General features: G+C 39.7%; 1 protein-coding gene across 1 annotated transcript in view; it reads left to right on the top strand.

Moving 5' to 3' along the window:
- Window positions 1-7,203: 7,203 nt before the first annotated feature.
- Window positions 7,204-22,895, top strand: part of bcl9l (bcl9 like) — a 33,725-nt gene continuing 18,033 nt past the window's right edge. The window contains exon 1 of the mRNA XM_022202771.2: window positions 7,204-7,605. The gene's annotated coding sequence lies outside the window, so the exon portion shown is untranslated. The remainder of the gene's footprint in view (window positions 7,606-22,895) is intronic.

Here is a 22,895-nt window from a genome sequence, read left to right on the forward strand (position 1 = left end):
CTTGTCTAAAAGATAAAAATGATATGAATCGCTGCTGGCAACTCAAATGTCCAGTCTGGGATCAATTACATAGACAGGATTCAGGGAAAGAGGAGGGAGCTCAGATTCTATATCATGGTCGGGTCCAGCTTGTAGCCCACATATACACCCACACACACACACTAAAAACGCTGCTGTGTGACCTGCAGTTCCCAGTGTCTGGTTGTGGATTGGCTGAGACCGCATACTGCCACGTTCCCGCCCCACTCGCACACTGCATTTAACAAGCGACTGATGGCAGTTCCAGATGAGGCCGCTCTCAGCCAGCTGCTCTGTCATGTGGGTTGGGGCAAAGACTTCTCTGCTTGGATCAGTAGAATAAACCGTTTGCCTCTTTAACAGCTCTTTTCTAAGGCACACCAAAGTCACAAAAAACAACCCAGCGATCCAATTTGAAGGACTGTTTGCCAGCTTTATGTTCGGTGTCCAAATTTTTCCAACATTTCTGCGTCCAGAATTCATATGCAACACATCTGCCCAGCAGTCTCGACGAAATGCATTGTGGGACGCTTAAAATGAAGCGGGAGGAGGAGGAGGAGGAGGAGGAGGGTCGTAATGGAATGAATATGAATAACACAAAGTAAAAACAGACAGGCCGAGCAGGAGGGGAGAATGGGAGAAAGACAAAAGGATCTAATAGGATCCAGACCGCTTGGAGCTCTCGCTGTTTCAAAGGAGGACGCTGCCACATGTACGTACATACACGCTGTTGCTTTGAGACCTGAGCAGGCGTTCACGGCTTTACAGAAGGTCACGGCAACACCTCCAGTCCCCGTAACCTTTTTTAGGGTCAAGCTTCAATTCACAAATAGTGAAGGACCTCACCTCATGTGGCCCCATTAAAGTTCATAGGCATGGCCTGCTCTGTGTCTCCCATTACCCCCTCAATGTAAATACACACAGTTGCAACTGGTTGGATGCTACGCATTGTTGTACAGAGGTGTGTAGGCCTCTTGCAGGTGCCATCATAGCTTAGATTTGCATGAGCTGAGGTGAAATAAAGGGGTATTTTCTAGCTTAATTATTTCATATTGAAGAAAATGTATCTACAAAAATGGGATTTTCTGTTCTAGATTGATCAGTGTTTATACTGATTTCCTTTTTTTAATTTTTATAGATTTGAAGCTTCAGTCACAAGTATATGTTGGTTTTGGACATTTATTTTAAATTTTTTAAAATGTATTCATGATTTGTTTGTCAAATAATGAATGCTTAATAGAAACAGAACAGTGCACCAACTTCAGATCACACGATTGCCTGCACTTCATACTGTGTTAGACAGGATCGAAAGTTCTACGCCAGCAGGGAACAAATTTAGTGGATTCAGAAAGAAAAGAAACTCTGTCAGTTTTTGAGAGATTTTTGCAATCAGACTTATTCTTGTGCTTCTCAGTGACTCGTTCGGAACCCGCATTTATGCTGAGAGCAGAGAAATAGTGAATGATTAAAATTCATCAGAGTAACTCTACTGCCATCTACTGCCAGCTCCTATTTTCCACAGTGGAAAATATTCTGTTGAATTGTGAGGCTTTGTGTTGAAGCACAGGACCATGACTTTGCCCGTAACAGTATTATAAAAGTAGAGAAATTATGTTTTCTGTAAAATACGCTTTTGAAAACTGCCTGCAAAGCCGACAAAGCCTAGAGCAGCTGGTTCTTTCCAGACTCACCTGAGTGCATCTGCATCTTCTGCTTGTGGTCTCTGCTTCACAAGTTTTATTTGAAGTTGCTGCGAAGCATTCCCAGCTTACCAGTAAAACCAATGATTCATGGGAACTTTGCCATGCAGGGGGCCAAGCTTTTTAAGACAAATGCCCTCCAGGAACACATGTGTTCTTTTGCCCTCACTCCTTCAAGTCACTGTGCTCCTCAGTGATCTCATGGCAAAGTTTGTGGAGCTAAACATTGTGAAAAGGCAATAAGTTCTCATCTGTACCAGAACTTATTCTTTGTTTGGCTTATACTTTTAGTTAGCTGGTTTCATGAAATGTTTATTTGAAACCACCCAATCCAATCCCTCGCCAATAATTGAGACAAAATTCAAACTCCCTAACTAAACATTACCTTAATTCACCGCCATCCTGGGCTGAATCCAAAACAAGTTGGCCATCTACTGCAGAGAATTGGCCACGAGGGTATTCAGGTGTGCCAACAACCTTGATCAAAACACAAACAAGACTGTGGAGATTGGCTTGACTTCCACAAGAACCCAGATGCTCATCTCCACCTGGTAATCAACAACAATAGTTTGCACACACAGGGGAGTCAATTATATACATCAGACCCGCTCAGATTGGACGAGAACATCTCCGGTCTCCTCCTGGCCCAAAACAGGCAACTCAATCTGCTGCTCGCTTGGTTTGCCTCCACTTTTTCTGGACAGTTGATCATTTCTGCGTCTGCTGGCTGCCCTCCACCGAAGAGCTGTAGGAGTGAGATGAAAACATGATTGTTGCTGACTTTGCCCATCTGGGAATCCACCTGTTTGAGACACTGATCCTGTGCATCAGTGGCTGCAGCAGCCGCCACGGCAACCGCTTCACCGCAATTACAATTACACTCTCACCAGGAACGTATACACACACACACACACACACACACACATACACACACACACACACACACACACACACACACACACACACACACACACACACACACACACACGATACTTGCAAGATACTGCATGCATGTATTTAATTATTATTCCATTTCAACATAGATCTTGAGAAAAAGCATATGTATTGCATAAAGGGTTTATATGAAAAGCAATCTTGTTGACACTTTAGTACAAGAAAAAAACATCAGCGTTGTTTCTGTTGAGCCTTTTGAATTGACAATGGTGTTTAATTGAAATATATTACGTGCATGCATAGCTGCAGAGCCTTGTCTGCAACAGAAAATGTTGTCGTATATGATTGTTATACAATTTCAACATGCATCTTGAGTACAAACGTGCATTGCTTCAATATTTGTTTCATTTTTGCAACTTTTATATGAGAAGCAACCTGTGAGATACTTTAGCACAAGAACAAACACATCAGAACTCTTTCTGTAGAGTCTTTAGAGTTAATAATGTTTAATAATAATATACTCCATGCACGCACAGCTACAGAGCCTTGTCTGCACCAGAAAATATCATTAATATACAATTCCATCATGTATCTTGAGTACAAACATATGTATTACATAAAAAATGCTTTCATTTGTGCAAATTTAGTATGAAAAGCAACCTGTGTGATACTTTAGCATAAGGTCAAGCACATAAGAGCTCTTTCTGTTGAGCCTTTTGAATTGACAATGTTGTTTAATAGCAGTATACTACATGCATGCATAGCTGCAGAGCCTTGTCTGCACCAGAAAATGTCACTGTATATGAATATTATACAATTTCAACATAAATCTTGAGTAAAAACACGTGCACTGCATGAAAATACTTCCATTTATGCAAATTTAATATGAAAAGCAACCTGTGTGACACTTTAGCACTAGAAAAAAACACATCAGAGCTCTTTCTGTCGAGTCTTTTGAGCACATGCTGTTCTCAGATGTACTCTGTCTCCACTTTGAAAGAGATTGTAGGTGAGGGACTTGACTTCCTGCATTGCTACACACACAATGGCAGCGGTAGTGTTTGTCACCACGGAAACCATTAGTTTCTTGGCAACATTCATATCATCTCTGGCTGGCTCCAAAATCGAAATATCTAATGACGGGATTCCAGCAGTCGACTGAAACAAGAATGTTTTCGAGCAAAGCGCCGCAAAAAGTCTTTGCCGGAGCTAAAACGACACACAGGTGAGAGTGGAAAATGATAACGAGGAACAGAAAAGTTTTTCTTCGTCTGAAGGGTCTGCAGCTGTGGACAAGCGTGTTATGCAAAACCAGGCAATAAAAATTAATGGCAAGCATCAGCGTCTTCTTTAATGTCAACCTGTTAAAGTAAAATAACGTTCCTGGCATGCAGCAGCAGCCACAAGTTGTTTACCCATATTAGTAATTCACCCACTCAGGCTGACCTCTGCGCCTCCCAAACTGATGCCTTTTTTAATTAGTCATTTGTAAGTAACTGCTCAGCCTGAGGAGAGTGAACCTCCCAACCACTAGATGCTGAGTGCATCAAGTCTCTACATATAAACATGCACAGCCTTGTCATCATTATTACTATCATTTATCTTTCAAATCTCTTTATTTGCATGTAACGTTACGACAGGTTCTCCCTTAAATACATCTTCCTGCTTATTTTTCTCCGTAGCGCCATCGCATTCCCTAAGGGTAAACCAATTTACATTCTTGTTTTGCTCTTCAGATCCATGCCAGTTTCCATGACAACATAGTTTCACTTTCTCATCCTCTCTGTCTCACTCTATCTGTCTCTCTCCCCTTCTCTCTCCCCCTCTCTCATTTCCCACTGCTCCTTTTCTTATGTTCTCCTGACCTTCCCTCCAATGTTTCATTTTCTTTCTCTCCAAACACCAGGGTCCAGATTCCTCCTCTCCTCTCATTTCCTCGCCTAATTGAGCTCATTCCTCTGCTTGCCATATACCAGCGGAGGATAATGGAGTCAGATAAAGCAGATCTCAGAGGATGGGGGATGAAATTCAGAGCATCTTCTCTTTTTTTCCCATTATAATATACAAACACAGCTATTAAATATCTGTGGGCTGCTCTGTTTGGCCTCAGAAATGATGGAATCAAAAGCAACGTGCAGCAGATTGTTCCTTCTAACAATGAGGAGAACAAGATGCCTCTTTTAAATATATTCCCTCATCTGTTAATTTACTCATTTAAACAAACATTTAAAAAATAAAAGCCATCCTGGATCCAGCCCGAGCTCATTTCCATTCTGATTTGGCATATAATGACAGAATGATGTGGAGCGCGCACATCTCCACCAAATGGCATAATTAAAAACCTCAAAGCTATTTAATCACTCGGTGATTAAAAATGTCTGCTGCCAACAGGTGTGATGGGGGCTTCTCAGGCTGATTAATGTCGGTACTTTCTGTTCTTGTCTGGGAAGGAGAAGGTCAAGAAGAAGGCAGTCGGTCCACCGGCACAACATGGACTGGTCTGCAGAGATCTGGTCACCTCTTTCTTCTGTGGTGATTACTTTCCACCCTGATCCACTGCAGATTTGTGCTTTAACCCTTTTCTTTGAAGCTCTTTTATATGCTTTCTGTCCTAATATTAAACTAGTTGTCTCATGAGAAAGTCTTTATTCCTGAGGTAAAGAAGCAACCACTGCAGGTTTGCGGTTTATTAAGTCTTTCCTCAGGGGCTATATGTGACCTAATATTCAGCCGGTTGTTTTAGTAGCTAAGTTAGAGAGGCAACCACTGCAGGTGAATCTGTACAAGTGTTTCCCATGTTCTCTTAATTATAGCAGATCTGGGAAGGTTTGGGTGCTTAATACTGTATTTTTGTCTAAGATACAAGACATTGTTGGGAAAAAAAACTCAATTTGGAAAAAAATGCCTTCAGGTTCAACTGAGGGAAACCACTTCTGCTACCCAGACCACTAGAGGGAGCATTTAATCTGAAAAAACAAAATAGAGCAGGTTGAACAGTGCAACAACTGGATGTTCACTCTGAGGAACTTTATAATGGTTGAAAAAAATATAACATGAGTTTAATTGTGCAGATTGATTGAAATCACAGTGGTTTATTTGGTGCAATTACAGGTATGGTTTTTTAAAACATCAAAAAACGCTTAATTGGCTCTTTAATTGGTTGGATTTAATTCCAGGCTGCAGACATCATCTAGATGTAAAAATAGTAATAATTAGTAATATTTTTTATTTAAAAAAACAGCCAAATGTTCACTCTGAGGAACTTCATAATGGTTAAACCAAATATAAAGTGAATTTAATTGTGCAGACTGGTTGAAATCACAGTTGTTTATTTAGTCCAGGATGGCTTCAATTGGAGATGTGATTTTAAAAACATTAAAAAATATATTTAGTTGGCTGTTCAATTGATTTACTGATGGAATGGCTAATTGACTTTGTCAGATGAGTCTGATGAATTAAATTCTCGGCTGCTGACATCATCTGGACATGATAATAATAATAATTAGTCATGATAATAAAGAAACAGAGCAGGTTTAACAGTGCAACAACAGGATGTTCACTCTGAGGAACTTCATAATAGTTAGAGAAAATATAAAGTGAGTTTAATTGTGCAGGCTGGTTGAAATCACATGTGTTTATTTAGTGCAGGATGACTTCAATTAGAGGTGTGATTTTGAAAACATTAAAAAAACACTTAATTGGCTGTTTAATTGATTTTTTTAATTGAATGGTTGAAGGATGGATGTAATGCCAGGCTGCTGACATCATCTGGACACAAAATTAGTCATTATTAACAATAACAACTATTTAAAAAAAACAGCTGGATGTTCACTCTTAGTAACTTTATAATGGTTAAAAAGAATATAACACGAGTTTGATTGTGCAGACTGGTTGAAATCACAATTGTTTATTGAGTGCAGGATGACTTCAATTAGAAATGTGATTTTTTGAAGACATTATAAACACTTAATTGGCTATTTAATTGATTTATTGATTGAATGTCTAGTGGATGGTTTTAGTTCCAGGCTGCTGACATCATCTGTACATAAAAATAGTCATTATTGTTAATAATAATTATAAAAAACAGCTGTATGTTCACTATTAGGGACTTTATAAAGGCTGAAAAGAATATAAAGTGAGTTTGATTGTGCAGATAGATTAAAATCAGTCATTGATTTGAAAAAGAAACATTTAAAAACACTTAATTGGCTGTTTAATTGATTTATTGATTACATGGCTGATGGATGGATTGAATTCCAGGCTGCTGACATCATCTGGATATAAAAATTGTCATTTTTATTCATAATGGTAATATTTTATAAAAACAGCCTGGATGTTCACTCTTAGGAACTTTAAAATCGTTAAAAATAATATAAAATGAGTTTAATTGTGCAGATTGATTGAATTCACAGTTACTGATTTAAAAAAAACATTAAAAAACACTTAATTGGCTGTTTCATTGATTTGTTGGTGGAATGTCTGATGGACGGATTTAAATTCTAGGCTGCTATTATGATCTGTGCATATTATTTTCACAATAATAAAAAAACTCCAGTCCAGAAGTCCAGTGTGACATATCGGCACAGTGACATACGGATGCCCGTGTGGCCACACTAATTATTGTCAGCGGCAGGGAGTGATATGGACTCGAAGAGAAACGCAGCGTCCTGCCCTTCTACATCTTGAATAGTGGGAGTCATGAACCGCTGCAAGGTGACGCGTCCTCTGATTTCAAGCGAAACTTCCACCTAGACACGCCGCGTTATTTACCACCATCTGAAGCTCCGTCAAGCTGCTTTTTTCCTCCTTTCTCTCTCTACCCCCTCTTTCATCAAAAAACGACGGGACCATCTTGCGCAGCGCTACGGGAGAGAGGAGCAAGCGGTGGCGGCGGGCAGGCGGGCGACAGGCGGCGGGCAGCGGCGGCCACTCCGGGGAATGTCGACTGGCCGTCAGTCCTGACATCGGCCTCTTCTGATCTCCGCCAAATGGGGTAGAGTACCAAACACTGTCACTGCCCGGGAGCCTGCTAGCTGTGCGCACATTTTCCGAGCTCGTAACTTTCCCTTCCTTCCCCCCTTTTCCTTTTGTGTATTTTCATCTCGTCTTTTAGGAAGTCTGCGGGTCTCTAGCGAGCCGATAACAAAGTTCAAATCCCATTAGCTAGCATCGGCTCGCTTGCAGATGTGTTGCTGCTACGGCGACGTCAGCTTACAAGCTAGCGGAGACATGAATTAGCATGCTAAAGTTAGCCCCGGCTGGCGCAGCAAGTCTCCGCTCATGAGCGGCAGCCGGGGGTTCACATCAGGGGCATGTGTCCTTAAATCCTCCTAACAAGAATGCGGTGCTTTTTTCCCCCTCCCCCACCTCCTCTCAACTTTCACGGTTTCGCGTTGGATCCAGATGTGTGCAATATCGATATTAGCCCGTCAGCTAGCTAATCTGACACACGGAGCCAAAGCAGCCGTTGGAATGTTTTTTGTGCTAAACAGCTAAACCGTGTTTCAGGAGGTGACTGCTGCGTAACGATACCTGTCACTGAAACACACACTCAGTGTGGGGCATGTGGACACCTGCCGCTGTTTCACTATTACTACCAACATTCCACTTTCACGTTTATTATTGCTCATCTAAGCGTGTTTATGCTCTTTTAACATAGTTGATTGTGTGTCCTGCTGTGATTCACTTGTGCTGCATCACCGATAATTGCACTTATTATGATTGTATAGATTATTTCTAGTTTGCAGCTTTGTGCAAACTGCTGTGGGATAATTGTTTCGGTTTTGTTCTTGCACCCTGCTACTTCAGCCTGTTGAATATGGTGTGATAATGCTGCACTTAAACACATGCACACACAGTTAGATTGCAGCTTTTTTCTGCTTTAGGTACACAGTCTTTGTGTGTGTGTGTGTGTGTGTGTGTGTGTGTGTGTGTGTGTGTGTGTGTGTGTGTGTGTGTGTGTGTGTGTGTGTGTGTGTGTGTGTGTGTGTGTGTGTGTGTCTACAATGTCCTGTTGAGCTATATATAGCACCTAACAGAGTTTGCAACTTGATCCGAATTGTCTTTCAGGGCTACAGTAACACTGTGTGTTCCTTTCCACTGGAAGCGAAATGTCTTTCTCAGCTCCGAGCATCTTTTGCTTTCCACACTTGTTTCGAAGGACAACCTACCTGTAGTCCTGTGTTTTGTCCTTTGGGATCCTTCCTATAAATGAGCCTTTTGTGGTTAATGATGGAAACTTTGTGCAGGACTGTTAATCTAGTATTTTCATTCCCTTCTGACCTCTTGAGAAACTCTGTAGACAATTTAGTAAGTAATTGTGCACTTTTGGACACAAAACAGGTCGCAGATGTGGTGATGAAACAGTTTTTCTGTCACAATAAAAACAAAACCGCAACACATATGCATGCACATGTTGATTAACATATCTCAGGCATGAATTTAAAGTCTGTTTTCTGCCTCTTTTGTGCTTTCCAGGCTTGTTTCGAAGGATAACCTACCTGTAGGCCTGTGTTTTGTCCTTTGGGATCCTTCCTGTTAATGAAGCCATAATGGTTAATGATAGAAACTTTGTTTAAGACTATTAATCTAGTGTGTCAGATACTATTATTTTCATTCACTTCTGACCTCTTGAGATATTTTAGAAAGTAACTGTACACATTTTCGTACACAAAACGGGTCACCGAAGTGGTGATGAAGCAGTTTTCCTGTCACAATACGAGCAGCTTAATGTAATCAGGCATGTATTGATTAACATGTCACAGGCGTGAATGAAAAGTCTGTTTTCTGCCTCTTTTTTTTTTGCTTTCCAGACTTGTTTCAATGCACAGCCTACCTGAAGGCTTCATTTACACCTTTGAATGCGTTTTGTCCTCTGGGACGCCCCTTTTAAATAAGGCTGTTGTGGTTAGTGATGGAAATTTTTTTGCAGGACTGTTAATCTAGTTTGTCAGACATTATTTTCATTCACTGCTCAGCTCTTATTTTAGTAAGCACTGAGCACTATTTTACGCACTTTTGTACGCAAAACAGGTCAGACAAGTGGTAATGAAGCAAAGTCCCTGTAACCATAGGAAGTTTAATGTATCTATAATTCACAGCACATACATGTATTGATTGTTATATTCCCGGCATGGATGAAAAGTCTATTTTCTGTCCCTTTTTCTGGTTTGCCAGACTTGTGTTGAGGGACAACCTACCTGTAGGCCTCTGTTTAGTACTTTGGGAACCTTCCTGAAAATGAGGCTGTTGTGGTTAGTGATAGAAACTTTGTGCAGGACTGTTAATCTAGTTTGTCAAATAATATTATGTTCATTCACTTCTGACCTCTTGACAAACTCTGTAGATATTTTAGCAAATAATTGTGCACTTTTGTACACAAAACAGGTCACAGAAGTGGCGGTGAAGCAGTTTTCCTGTCACAATAAGAATAAAACAGCAAAATATATGCGTGCATGTGCTGACTGATGTATCATCCACGTGAATTTTCTGCCTCTTATTTGCTTTCCAGACTTGTCTCAAAGGACAAGTTATCTGTCTACCTGTAGGCCTGTGTTTTGTCCTTTGGGACCCTTCCTGTAAATTAGGTTGTTGTGATTAATGATGGAAACTTTGTGCATTACTATTAATCTAGTATGTCAGATATTACTTTGATGCATTTTTCAGCTCTTGCAAAACTCAGTGGACATTTAAGTGATTGTGCACTCTTTTGTACACCAAATGGGTCACAGAAGTGGTGGTGAAGCAAGCTTCCTGTAACAATAGGAAGGTTAATGTATCTGTAATTGTTCAACCCAGCCAAATGTAAGCATGCACGTATTGATCAACATCTTCCAGGCATGAATGAAAAGTCTATTTTTGGCTTTTTTTGCTTTCCAAACGCCTACATGTAGGCTTCCTGTACTCAATGAAGTGTTTTGTCATTAGGAACCCTTCTTGTAAATGAGGTTGTTTGACTAATGATGGAAACTTTGTGCAAACCACTAATCTAGCATGTCAGATATTGTTATCTTCATACACTAGTCAGCTTTTGATGAACTTACTGGATATTTTAGTAAGTCATGGTGCGACTTCTGTACACAAAGCAGGTCACAGAAGTGGTGATGAAGCACTTTCCTTTAACAATAAGAAGGTTAATGAATCTGTAACTCTACAGCACAGCAAAATGCACGTATTGACTGTCTTATTCCAGATGTGAATGAAAGGTCTATTTTCTGCCTGTTCTTTCATTTGGTTTGATTTGAATGGAGAAGCGTGCTGCACACAGGCAGTCAAGAGCAAGCAGACACAGATTTGGTGAGCTGCTGACAAAGCGTTTCTTATCTGGCTAGGTGATCTGAGAACTTTGGGGTGAGTTACAGGGAGCACAGCTAAGGTGAGCTATAAAAGAATAATGTGATATTGAGAACGTTTCCACACGGCAGAATATACTAAGACACTTAAGCGCTGGACTCTATAGGGCAAAGGAAGGAAAAAAAGAGCCAGATCTCAGTGTGATCTCTGAACAGAAAGTATTTTTATAACATCTGCGTTCGGCTCGTATTAATGTCCCGGTGTGGTAGTTTCTGTGCCTCTCTCGGGTTCTTATCTTTTGCATGTTTTGCATACAGGCCTGTCGGTGGAAAGTTGTCTGTCTGCTTGTCGTGAAAACTTTCAAATGACCTGAGTGCATGTATCGCACCAGGTAAGCTCTGAGCAGCACATTCAGCCTCTTTTAAGTTTGGTTTGCTCGCTCAGGTGGGAACAATGCCATCTGAACTATGCACAACATAACCACAGTGAGACCTGTGACACCGTGAGCACGCAGGTCTTGATCCTTTTCCACACAATCCAGGGTGCTGCTTGCTGGAAGTCAGAATGTAATTTGAACCAACCTACAGGTTCAAATACTGTACTTCGTTTTGGAAAGCAGATGTTCACATCTGTTTTCTTCTTGTTGCTGCACTTATGCAGACAAAACCAACTTTAGTGGGTGGTTATATTAATTTATTTTCTAATGTCAGGTGTATCATGCATAGCTATGATGACAGAGAACAAAGTCTAGATAGTTTTTGACTAAGTTAGTATCTGATGGACTTTTATTTACAAGTTTGAAACATGCCAACTTTCCAGTTACAAAACCAGCTGTAGGTGTGATCAGAGGATCCACAACTGCTGAGCTCATGTTCTTCCTTCGTCATGAGTCCTGAACTTGAATTTAGCAATCTGTATAAATTAGCCAGCAGAGTCCAAACGTATGCAAACCCTTGGATGAGGCTCTGGAGGTAATTTCACCACTTTGATTCCAGTATTTGGGAGCGTGCTTGTTTAATCCAGGTGGACTTTCCTCTTCGAATTCTTTCATCTCTGTGCCATCCTGGGTTTCGGTCAAGTTGCATCACTTCCTGCAGCACAGGACATTCACCTCTCTGCTTCTCCCACTGACATCACCTGCTGTCCAGTTATAACCAGCTAAAAGTCATAGTGACATCTTATTTGAGGTTTCTCTCTTTCCTTCTGCATGGCCAATGCTAGTGTAGATTCTTTTAATTAAGATCTAGTTCTGCTTTGGTTTAAGTTTTGATCACTTTTTAGGGTTACGAATCGCAGCTTCAAGCCATTTGGAAAGTACGTAACTGCATGATGAACCATTTTATTCAGTGCATTCTTGAGCCATTTTAATTATGATAACCTTTGGCCTGTGGGAGAAAAAACATTGTCTCTAGTTGCACAAACTGGTCATCCTGCCCTCAGCAGACTGGGAGATGTGTGCTCAGCTTGACTCTAAATGGCTTCTGTCCATCAGTCTTCTGTTTTCCAGCTGCTTCTGTGCCGTAACGCCTGCCTTCTGTCTGCACTGAGACTGCAGTTTAGTCTTTTTTTCCTTGCTCCAGTTGGCTTTCATCCCAGAATGTGTTGGAAAGGATACAACCCTTGACCCTCTGTACAAAATGAGCCCAGTACTTCCCTGTCCCCAAGCTGAGGCAAAACCATGAGTTAGGAGCCTGCGGGCTTCATGCTGCTTAATTTCCAAACTGTTGTGGAGGTGTCTTTATCACTGTTTGTCTGGAATAGGCAGCAAATTTTGCGTCAAATGGTCAGAATTTCTCAGTAAAATCCCCTAGTTCAGATCATATATGACTCAGGCGTGTGCAACATCCTCCCTGACTGCTGCTTTTATAAATCAGCGGTGGCGCCAATGAATCGGTTAATCTTTCAGCTGAAATATCTTCCCCCTCCTCTGCTTAACTCGCCACTTTTTGTATGGCTCATAATGCTTTACCTTGGTGCAAAATGAAAGGTACAACTGAGGTCATCTCTGCTGCCGTCACTGTTCCTTCAAAAGACGGCAGTGCTACATGCAGAGGTTGGCTATTGAATGTCGAAACGCATAAAACAGAGGGAAGCAAAGAACTACACGAACATGTGATAAAAACAGTTGAAGGCAGCAGATGAATGGCATTTGTGCAGTAAATCGCTGAACACAAAGCTCCAACTTCTGAACTTACTGAATAAGGAAATGGAATTTGATTTCTGTTAATTCAAATCAAAATATTTAGAAGAAAGAAGAAAAAGCTGGAAAGTTACTCACTACTTTCACATCCTGCAGTCTGAATGAGGGGAAATATTGAATTTGAGTCAATACGTTAACCGACAAATTGTCTGAAGAGTTGGGCGAATTGTCATTAGAAAGTTAAACTATAATAACTAGCTGAATTTGTCTTCTTTCTTATACAATGCTACTGCTTCATCTATCTTGATTGGAATTTTTTGCATGCATTTCCATACATTTGTGTATATGTATCTACACATATGTAGGCTACAATCTAAAATTACAAGAATAATGTTCTTTTTTTATACATTTAGATGTTCATAAACATCTTTTATTCCTTCTGTCTGTGGCCTTTCCCATGTTGCAGGCCCTTCTCTCCTCACATCCCCTACTGGTTAGCCTATATTTACTCAGCCCTGTGACATGTTTTGTTGCCATAGCAACTGGCCACAACCCTCCCTGAGTGTGCAGATTTATTTATTTTTTCCTGTGGCCGTCACCTGTGTACTGTCCCACAATGCACTGCAGCTTACCCTCCAACAAGTACTATGAGCAGAGCGAGATTTGTCAGCACAGTGAATTGACCATTAATGATTCCCAAAAGTAAATGTGTTGATCTTTTTTTCCCCCTTTAAACATGGAAGCTTTCAGTTTTGTTGGAATGCCTGCTTACCTGGAAAGTCCTGTAGACCGGCACATTCCCATGACATCTGGCTACACGAAAACAAACTGTTGTAGAAAAAAAGAACAAGTGTGTGATTGAAGGAAATTGAGGGGGGAAGAAAACATTATGGCAAGGGCTATAAAAGAGCAAGAAATAGATATGGCTATATGACTGAATGTGGTCAATAATCTACGAACTGGGCTTTCCCGCCTGTTAGCAGAGCCACTAGAGTGCTCTGACCAAAAATGCCAAACACAGTGTGCTCGCGTTCTCATTTTTGCCTCCTTCAAGACCTTTGAACATGTTCCAGTTGTGTCTTTTTCAGGCCTACAGCCCCTGACAGCAAACAAATATAGTCCTCTCTCCGCCTTAAAGATATGAGTTTTGAATCCGCTGCCTCTGCGCAGAAAGACACCAGATCATTTCTCCATCATGGGTAGGACTTTGTCAGTTGATGATATAGAATTAGTTGCTCTGTTAGCAGATAGGGACGGTTAGTGCTTCTCAATTAGATCTCCTGCCAATGATTAAGGAGAGACACGCTAGGGGAAAAATATATATTTTAAGTTGGTTTTGAAGGATTGCAACAGAAGCGTGCAAAATGTAAAGCTTCATTTGCCACAGAAAGTCCGAAGGCTCTAATTTATTGGGTGCTGACACCAATAATCACTCAAAATGTACTGATGGCTGTCACTTGGAAGCAGTTTCACATTATTGGTCTCACTTGGTTTTCCTTTGAGTGAAAGTTGGCAGGGGCTCGACGGCTGATTCAACATCTTTAAACCTAGCGGAGCTCGCTTGTCATCGTCCTTGTTGATTTTTCTAAAGTTGCTCTGCTGGCAAATCAATTCCACTCCTACAACCCAACGGTAGCTGACGGAGGCATTTTGTGTTTGCCTTAAAATTCGACTGTGTTTTTCTCTTTCAGAAAGGCAATGCGGTGATTTTGATTTAGTCAAAAACAGCTCAGTGTAGGTTTCTCAACTGGAGTATTGATTGTGATGTGTTAGCATATTTATATGTTCAGACAAAAAAATGTTTTTTGTTTCTGAAGCCATAACAGACAACTTTAACTTTTCCCTGCTTGCCTTTTCCATGTAGTTTCAAAGACCAAATTTCTTTCCGTTTTCCTCAGAGCTAGTCTGAGTTAAACACTTGGTTGTATTAATAAGTATTCAGATTTTGTTACCTCCTAATCCAGTAGAAATAACACCAATTGACTGTCAGTTTTAAGCCCTCTTGATCTCTCACCTTCAAATGAGTTATCGTCCGACTGTCAGTCCGGTTTTTCTTAGGTTTCTTCGCCTCCCCTAACAACAATTTTTTTTTTTTTTTTTTTTTGCCAGGCAGTGTTTAATTGTTATTCCAGTTGTTGTGTGCGGGTTTTAATTTTTCTGGGAGATATCCTATCCAATGGGAGACAGAAAATTAGGCTTATCCGAAACTAGTCTGACTTACCGAATGTTGACTGTGGGTTTAAGTCGGCCATTTTTGTCTTTTATTCCACACGGCATTCTCCTCCCCTTTAATTATCTGTGCACTCATTGAAGAAGGAAAGTTGTTTAGCACCTTCTAAGACAAATGTGATTGTTTTAATCCTTTGAGGAACAACATGGATCAAGAGCTATCCATTGAATATGGTTGACTTTTGACCCATGTGGTGCATCGAAGGTACAAAGACATGTAAACCAGCCAGACCGTTTTATTTTATGCTATAGAAACTGGGCCACTAACTGGTGGACTGCAGTGCAAGTCTGGACTCAGACACCTGGACCTATAATAAATAAATTATAAGGGGATTTTAAATTAGACGGGATACTTCTACTTCAGCCCGCGCAGCTTTTCTAGAGTTTACACCGTTGGTTTAGCAGATCAGGAAACACACAGACCTCCTTGCTTGTGTTGTATCTGCTCTCAGATATGTCACTTTGGATAGAAGCGTCTCTGACTGGACCTCTGAATTCTAGTTGAATACCCCTGCTATAGAAGACAGACTACAGGTGGAGTGGGACCATTCTGCATCGCTGACACTATGGATTAATGGAGAACCAGTGTCAACAAAGATAGTTTCATTATTCTAAAGACATTGTGCAATCCGCATTTACTTCCTGATCATGAGTTTGAGCAACAACTTCTGTACTGCCACCTGAAGAAGTGAAGTTTTTGTGTAAGTAATAGGATTTGAACAAGAGAGAGTGACAGTACTCTTCTGTATTTTGTCCAATCTGAAATAACTCCTTCTGCCACCAGTTGGCCCATCTTAGCTTTGTTTTCTGTGTTGCTGCAGACAAACTGAGATTTCTTTCCTCAGTTCAGCTGCGTCCTTGAGCTGGAAGTCATCTGAAGAGGGTTGTTTTAGCTGTAATGAACTGCAACTGTACGTTCAATTGTTGCTGTTCTTGTAGTTTCAAAAGCAACCTGCCAAACAGGTGGCTAAGGACACAGACTTGTGTCAGACAGGTGGGAGAAGCGACACCATCCTTTTTTCTTTTTTTTTTTCTTTTTTTTTTTTTTTTTCCCTTTTTCTGTTTTGATTACACCATCGCGCTCGTTATCACAAGTGAAACTGCTCGTTCACACCGGTTTCAGTGTGGTCGTGTCTGTATCGCAGCTTCCCCTGCATTCCAAAACAAGAGGCTGTCTGGTGTGCGTTCCATTTGGTAAAAGTTCGAAGCCCACAGAGGCTCCAAAATTTGCAACATGTCTCGGAGGGAAAGTCAGTGGTGATAAAGGTGACAATTTTGGGCTTGTTTGAAACCCTTTGTGTGTGGACATGAAAGGAGCTGCTTCACAAGCCACATAAGCCACATATGTAACACGTGTTGAACATAAAAGCAGGCGAGCAAGACAACATGAAACGTCTTTTTTTTGTTTTTATTCTTCATTTACAGGTGTTGCATTTAACAAGCACTAAAACGTACATTTTGTTTGAATCTTTGAAGAAGCAAAAAGAAATCTCGTTGCAGCTCGCGACTGAAGTGTGTAGATTGGAAACACAACTCACTTTGAAAGCAAAATGTGTAATATTTTCTGCACAGAATGTCCAGGCGCTGTTGTTTTTAAAAACGTATATTTGTTGGAAAATGCACACGTGTAGTCGTTTGGGAGGATGAAGACTAGACATTCAGATGAAGTGCGGAAATGTTTTGAACCTATTGATGACAAGGTTGAGTGGAAACTGTGCCTTAGGTGGTGAGACCTCATTTGCAGAGAAACCATGAAAACAGCATTTCAGGAAAACAGTGGTAAACTTGCCTGAAAATATTGTGACTGGGTTGGACTAGGCCTTTAAAAACACATTATTATGGTTATGTTACAGTATTGGAAGCCTCTCATCTGACACTAGTCCACTAGATTTATGGAAGAAAAATCATTGAAATGTTCTGACAAGTGATTTGAGCATTCTTTGGTCGCAGTTAGACAATTTCTTAAAGGTGAATATATTAATTTTAAAGGTGGAAACACTTTTTTAAACATCAACGTTAGTTTAATTTATTAAATATTTATGTAAAACCCTATTGCACTCGATATGCTCTAAAATTAATCGAGGACTCTTGCAGTTTGAAATGAAATTGTGAGTTTTACAACATGGTTTTGATATTGTCCTCAAGATTTTTTATTTTTTTTAAATGAAATCAAATTTAGAAAATCCAAATAATTACAGCTCTTCAGTATTACACTTAAATATTTGTTTTATGGCATTATTCCATCATGTTGACGGGTAATTTAATTATTTGTACATATTAACCTTTACGTTATACACTAAAAAGTAAAGAAATGCATAAGATCTAATGGAAAATTAAAGCCAGAGATTGTATTTTAATTATAGGTTATTTTACAATATTAATCTGTCCCCTCAGCTGTGAGCTAGAATATTATTTAAAAATTTAATAAAGAAAAAATGCACATGATCCGATAGACAATTAAATCCAGTGACTGTATTTTAATTAGATATGACTGTATTTGACTGTTTTTTTTTACATTTTATTTAATTGTTTTATTTTACAATATGAATCTGTCACCTCAACTGCGAGCTAGAGTATTAGTTAAATTTATTATTTAATATTTTATTTTAAAAATTATGAAAGACTAAAATACATGTGGTCAAATGGAAAATTAAAGCCAGAGACTTTATTTTAAATATGGAAAATGACTGTATTTAGCTTTATTTTGTTTACTTAGTTTATTACAATATTTTTTACAACATTAATCTGGCTCCTAAACTGTGAGCTAGAATATTATTTAAATCTGTTATTTATTTAATAAAGAAAAAAATCCACTTGATGTAATGGAAACTTAAAGCCAGAGACTGTATTTTAAGTATAGATAATGACTGTATTTGACTCAGTTTTTATTTTAGTGTTTTTCATTATTTTGCAATGTTAATCTGGCACCTCAGTCGTGAGCTAGATTATTTGAATTTATAATTTATTTAATAATTTATTTAAAATTTGGTAATATTTATTGTAGTGTTTTTGTCTCTGGTGAGCCCAAAATGGATATTTTTAGTGACTGTGCTGTTAGATCTCCTTTATTTAGGTACAAAAAAAAGCTGCAGAATAATTCAGTTCGTCATGCAAGGAAAGATTTCCACTTAAATGAGCCCCTCCTGGATGATTTATTCTGTTAACAGTCATACATGTTGTGTTAGCCGTGGTCTTGTCCTGAGTTGGAAGGGTCCAACACATTTAACTCATTTTCCTTCTCTTAGGACGCATTTCAACTGGCGCCAAGTGCAAATGCAGTTTGTTAGGAACCTAATGTCAAAGAACGTCTCAGTTCTGTGTCGGTGTGTTGCTGTATGAGCTCCTGCGTCACAACACATTATTCATTCATCAGCACTGTTAAACACTTTGGCCTCCGTGTTTACTTGTGTCGATCCACAGACCAGCACTGTGGCATCTGTGTTTCAGACTTGGCTTCATACTTTGTTCTCTCTGCTGGCCCTGACTTCCCAGGGCTCTCTGCATCTATTAATACCACCTCTGTGTGACCCACTGGGACTAAATAGGAGCTCAGCCCTTTACCGTATGCATACACTCGCCTCCCGCGCACACATGCAAACACACACACACACACACACATAGCAGTTATAAATTCTGACCTGTACTGGCTGTACAGCTCCCCTGAGTTTCACACTGAAACTTGGAAATCAAGTCATTATAGCAGGAGATTTTGTTACAGTACGACGACCTTGGTTGACCAGCTGAACAAAATACACATAATACCAGCATTTTCCACACTGAAAGGAAATACCTTTGGCAAATTAATTTAAATATTATCTCAAACCTCTACCCTTAACCGAGAGCAGGGATGCATGTTTCCACTTGTCATCGTGGCTGTAAATGAACTGGGTCTATACGTGAAGATCATGTGTTGCGCATTTTAAAACTCATTGAATTATTTGCCTAATTTGTTTGGAGTGGTGACTGGACACATCTGGATAAGATCCAATTTCCAAATTCAATTTGTTTCTCAAACCATTTGCGGAAATGTCAAATGAGGAATTGGGAGTCCGGAACATTTTTTTCTTAACCACATTTGTTAATTGGAAAAAGACCTTTTCTTTTAATAAACGTGTGCCCAGCTGACACCCGCTTTAAGACCAGCAGCAACATGTTCTAACTCTAAAAGTCTTCTAATAAGACAGTAAAGCAAAACGGTGTACATTGAGGCTCGAACACAATAATTCCAGTCCTCGTTTTTGTCTTCGTTGTCTGTGCTGGCTCTCTGTCTGATTGGCACAGATCGATTTGTTTTGAGTGCGTGAAAATAAATGGCAGGGAAACAGTCAGTTGGATTGTTTCTTTGAGCTATTTATAAAAGCTTTTGTAACTCCCCACTGCAGAGAGGAATGCTCGTAATGGACGACATGTTGATTTATCCACAAGACAGATAAACTTTTATGAACCGAAAACACACTGTTGAGCAGATTTTGCAAATAAGGCACGACTGAGCTTCTGCTGCAAGTCAACAGAGAGATGAGAAAGCTAACAGTGACTGATGATGGATGTGACCACATTACAAAACTATTCGAACAGATTTAGGGAGTGTAGAGCTGTGATAGAGACACTGCAGAGTGTGGATCTATGTGCTACTATCAAAGTGTTAATGCACATAATCAACAAACGCAGTTCTGGATTATCATAGTTGATACCTTTTTGGTACATTACTTAATATATTATGGACACCATTATATATTGTCTGGCATGCATGTCTCTGTTAAATAGCCTAAGTTTTCCATATTTGCAAGTGTATATTTTAGGGATTGATCGATATGGGTTTTCTGGGGCAGATGACGATTATTGATGCTAAAGACAGGCCGATAACCTAACTTTGGAACCGATTTACATTCAGTTTAGTGTTTTAACAGCATGTGATAGCAGAGAACCTGTCATTCATAACTAGACTTCTTCATTAATAATGTGTCTATAGCTGAATATGTACGATAGAAATAGTGATTATATTATCTCCTCTGTTTATGTTGGATCAACTGAGGTTGATCCATCTGCTGTTCTCTGTTTTTGTATTCTTTCACTGTTCTGTCACTTTTATTTCCCACTAAGCTCCATATCTTAAAGCTTTATTAATTATTGTTTTCCAGATCCCATTTTAGATTGATCTGTGGTTGCCTTCCAACTTGGCAGTTAGCTGTTAGCATAGCATCAGCCACTGTGAGAGAAGCTAATGTCCTGGTTTGTGGCAACGGCTTGTTTCTTGTTCAGTTTTTGCTGGTTTAGAGACATTTGACTACAGACAGAGAGAGATGTCTGTAGCAGACCTGAAGTGGTCCATTTAATTTATCAATAATCGGCTAATAAAAATACAGATACCAATAATCGGAGAAGTGGCAAATATCAGCTATGATAATTGGCCAGGCCGATAATCGGTCTATTTCTAGTATAATTTAGTTTTGGAGGTTTTGCTAGAATGTATTTACATGCTTATTTTTCTCATTCTGTACATTACTGCAGCATCTCCTCTCACAGTCTGTTGGAAATGCTGAAGTTTTGCTGCTGTTTCTTTAAGGCCCACTATCATAAAAGCCTATTCTGTGCTAATTGGTCAGCTAACATTGTTTATGTACTGTAACCTTAGATCTCTGAGCATAGTGAGTATCTACTGTGGATAAAATGGCTGAAAAAGCTTCCTCTTTGTTTGAGAGCCAAATTAGCTGCTAGCAGGTCTTGTGTAAATGTGTTACATGATGACATACACTACTGGTCAAAAGTTTTAGAACACCCCAATTTTTCCATTTTTTAAAAATTTATTTGAAATTATGCATGTTAATGTGTCATTGTACTGTAAAATAGAAGCATAGAACAAATAATAAATTAAGTTTGAAAAAATCAATTCAGAAACCAAAATGTATTTTAAACTTTTGACTCATCAAAGTAGCCACCTTCGACAGACATAACAGCTGAACACGGTCGTGTCATTCTTTCCACAATGGAAATCAAATATTCTTCAGAAACTCTGTTGCAGAAGTTCCCAACAATGTGTGGAACTTGTAGGTTGCTCTACTTTCACTCTTCTATCCAGTTCATCCCAAACCAGCTCTATGAGTTAAAATCTGGAGACTGTGCTGGCCGCTCCATGTTTTCAAGCTTACCATCATATTCTTTTTTCCTAAGGTAGTTCTGGCATAGCTTGGACTTACGTTTTGGGTCATTGTCTTGCTCCAGGATGAAGCCCTGACTGACTAGGAACATACCAGAGGGTACTACATGGTGCTGCAGAATGCTGTGGTAGATGTTTTGGTTCAGGGTTCCTCTCACTCTGTACAAGTCACCAAGCCTGGATCCAGCAGAACAGCCCCAGACCATCACGCTTCCTCCTCCATGTTTGACAGTTGATGTCACACACTGAGTTACCATCCTTTCATCTACTCGACAGTGTACAAAAATCCTGCGTGACGAACCAACGATTTCAAATTTTGATTCATCAGTCCATAATCCCTTCTTCAGTCTTCAGTAGTCCATTGACGGTGTTTCATGGCCCAGACAAGCCTCTTTTTCTTATTCTGACGTCTTGGCAATGGCTTTCTTGCTCCAGCTCGACCAGTCAAACCTGCAACTTTAAGACTTCTCTTCACAGATGAAACTAAGACCACTATGAAGCTGTGCTTGAAGCAGTTGTCGTGTGAGCTGCCTATCGCCAAGCTGTTGACTCTCTTGTCAAAACTTGTCTTCTAATTCTGTTGTGGCTTTGGGTCTTCCAGACCTCTTCCTTTCAGAGTGCCTTTTGATGGTGAAGAAAACTGTATTCAGTGACACTTTGAGTTTCTTCGCAATTTCTCTGCAGGAAAGACCTACATTTTTAGGTGTTATGATGGTCTGTCTCTCTTCTACTATTGATTGCCTTTTTCTCACCATTTTTATAGCAACACACTACTTTCTCAGTACAATACTGTTCAAATAATGCTCTGGAGTTTATGGTGCCACAGTGTGTTCTAACACTAATTTTAAGCAGACAGAGGGGGTTGTAAGTAATCAAGAAAAGTTGGGACAAATTTGGTAGCACCAACTTTCAAGACTTGATCAATCTCCATTACTGCAGAGCAGCTTTAAGTTGCTAACCCATTTCTTGTTCCCTGAAAAAGGCCTTTGTGTATAATTCTGAAATGTACATTATTTTTCAGTTTTGGGTAACCTTACCTTTTTTTTAACCTCTGGCAGTTCACCACTTGCTTTTGTACCATTTCAAGCTATTCATTGGACTTGAACTACTTGAATTTCAAATAAAAAATGGTAAAATTGGGGCGTTCTAAAACGTTTGACCGGTAGTGTAGGTAAGTAACAGAGGAAAAGTCTAGATGTCAAACAAGGTGATTCAGACGGGTAAAAAGCAGCAATTTTTCACTGCTAACTGCACGTTTGCAGAGCTTTCACATGTACAAAAAGCAGCCACATAACACTGCCTGAAAGGGGAAGCCCCAAAAAGCATATTATGTGCTCTTTAACTATCCACACCTTGTTTTTCTTTTTGCTTTCTAAGACAATTACTTTTTTGTTGCAACCCAAGACACCAGCTGTTCAGATACATTATGATCCTCACAAACAGTAATTTTCTCTTGTGTGTCAGTTGA

The sequence above is a fragment of the Acanthochromis polyacanthus genome, chromosome 13 (genome assembly GCF_021347895.1).
Source record: "Acanthochromis polyacanthus isolate Apoly-LR-REF ecotype Palm Island chromosome 13, KAUST_Apoly_ChrSc, whole genome shotgun sequence".
In the NCBI taxonomy this organism is placed as follows: Eukaryota; Metazoa; Chordata; class Actinopteri; family Pomacentridae; genus Acanthochromis; species Acanthochromis polyacanthus.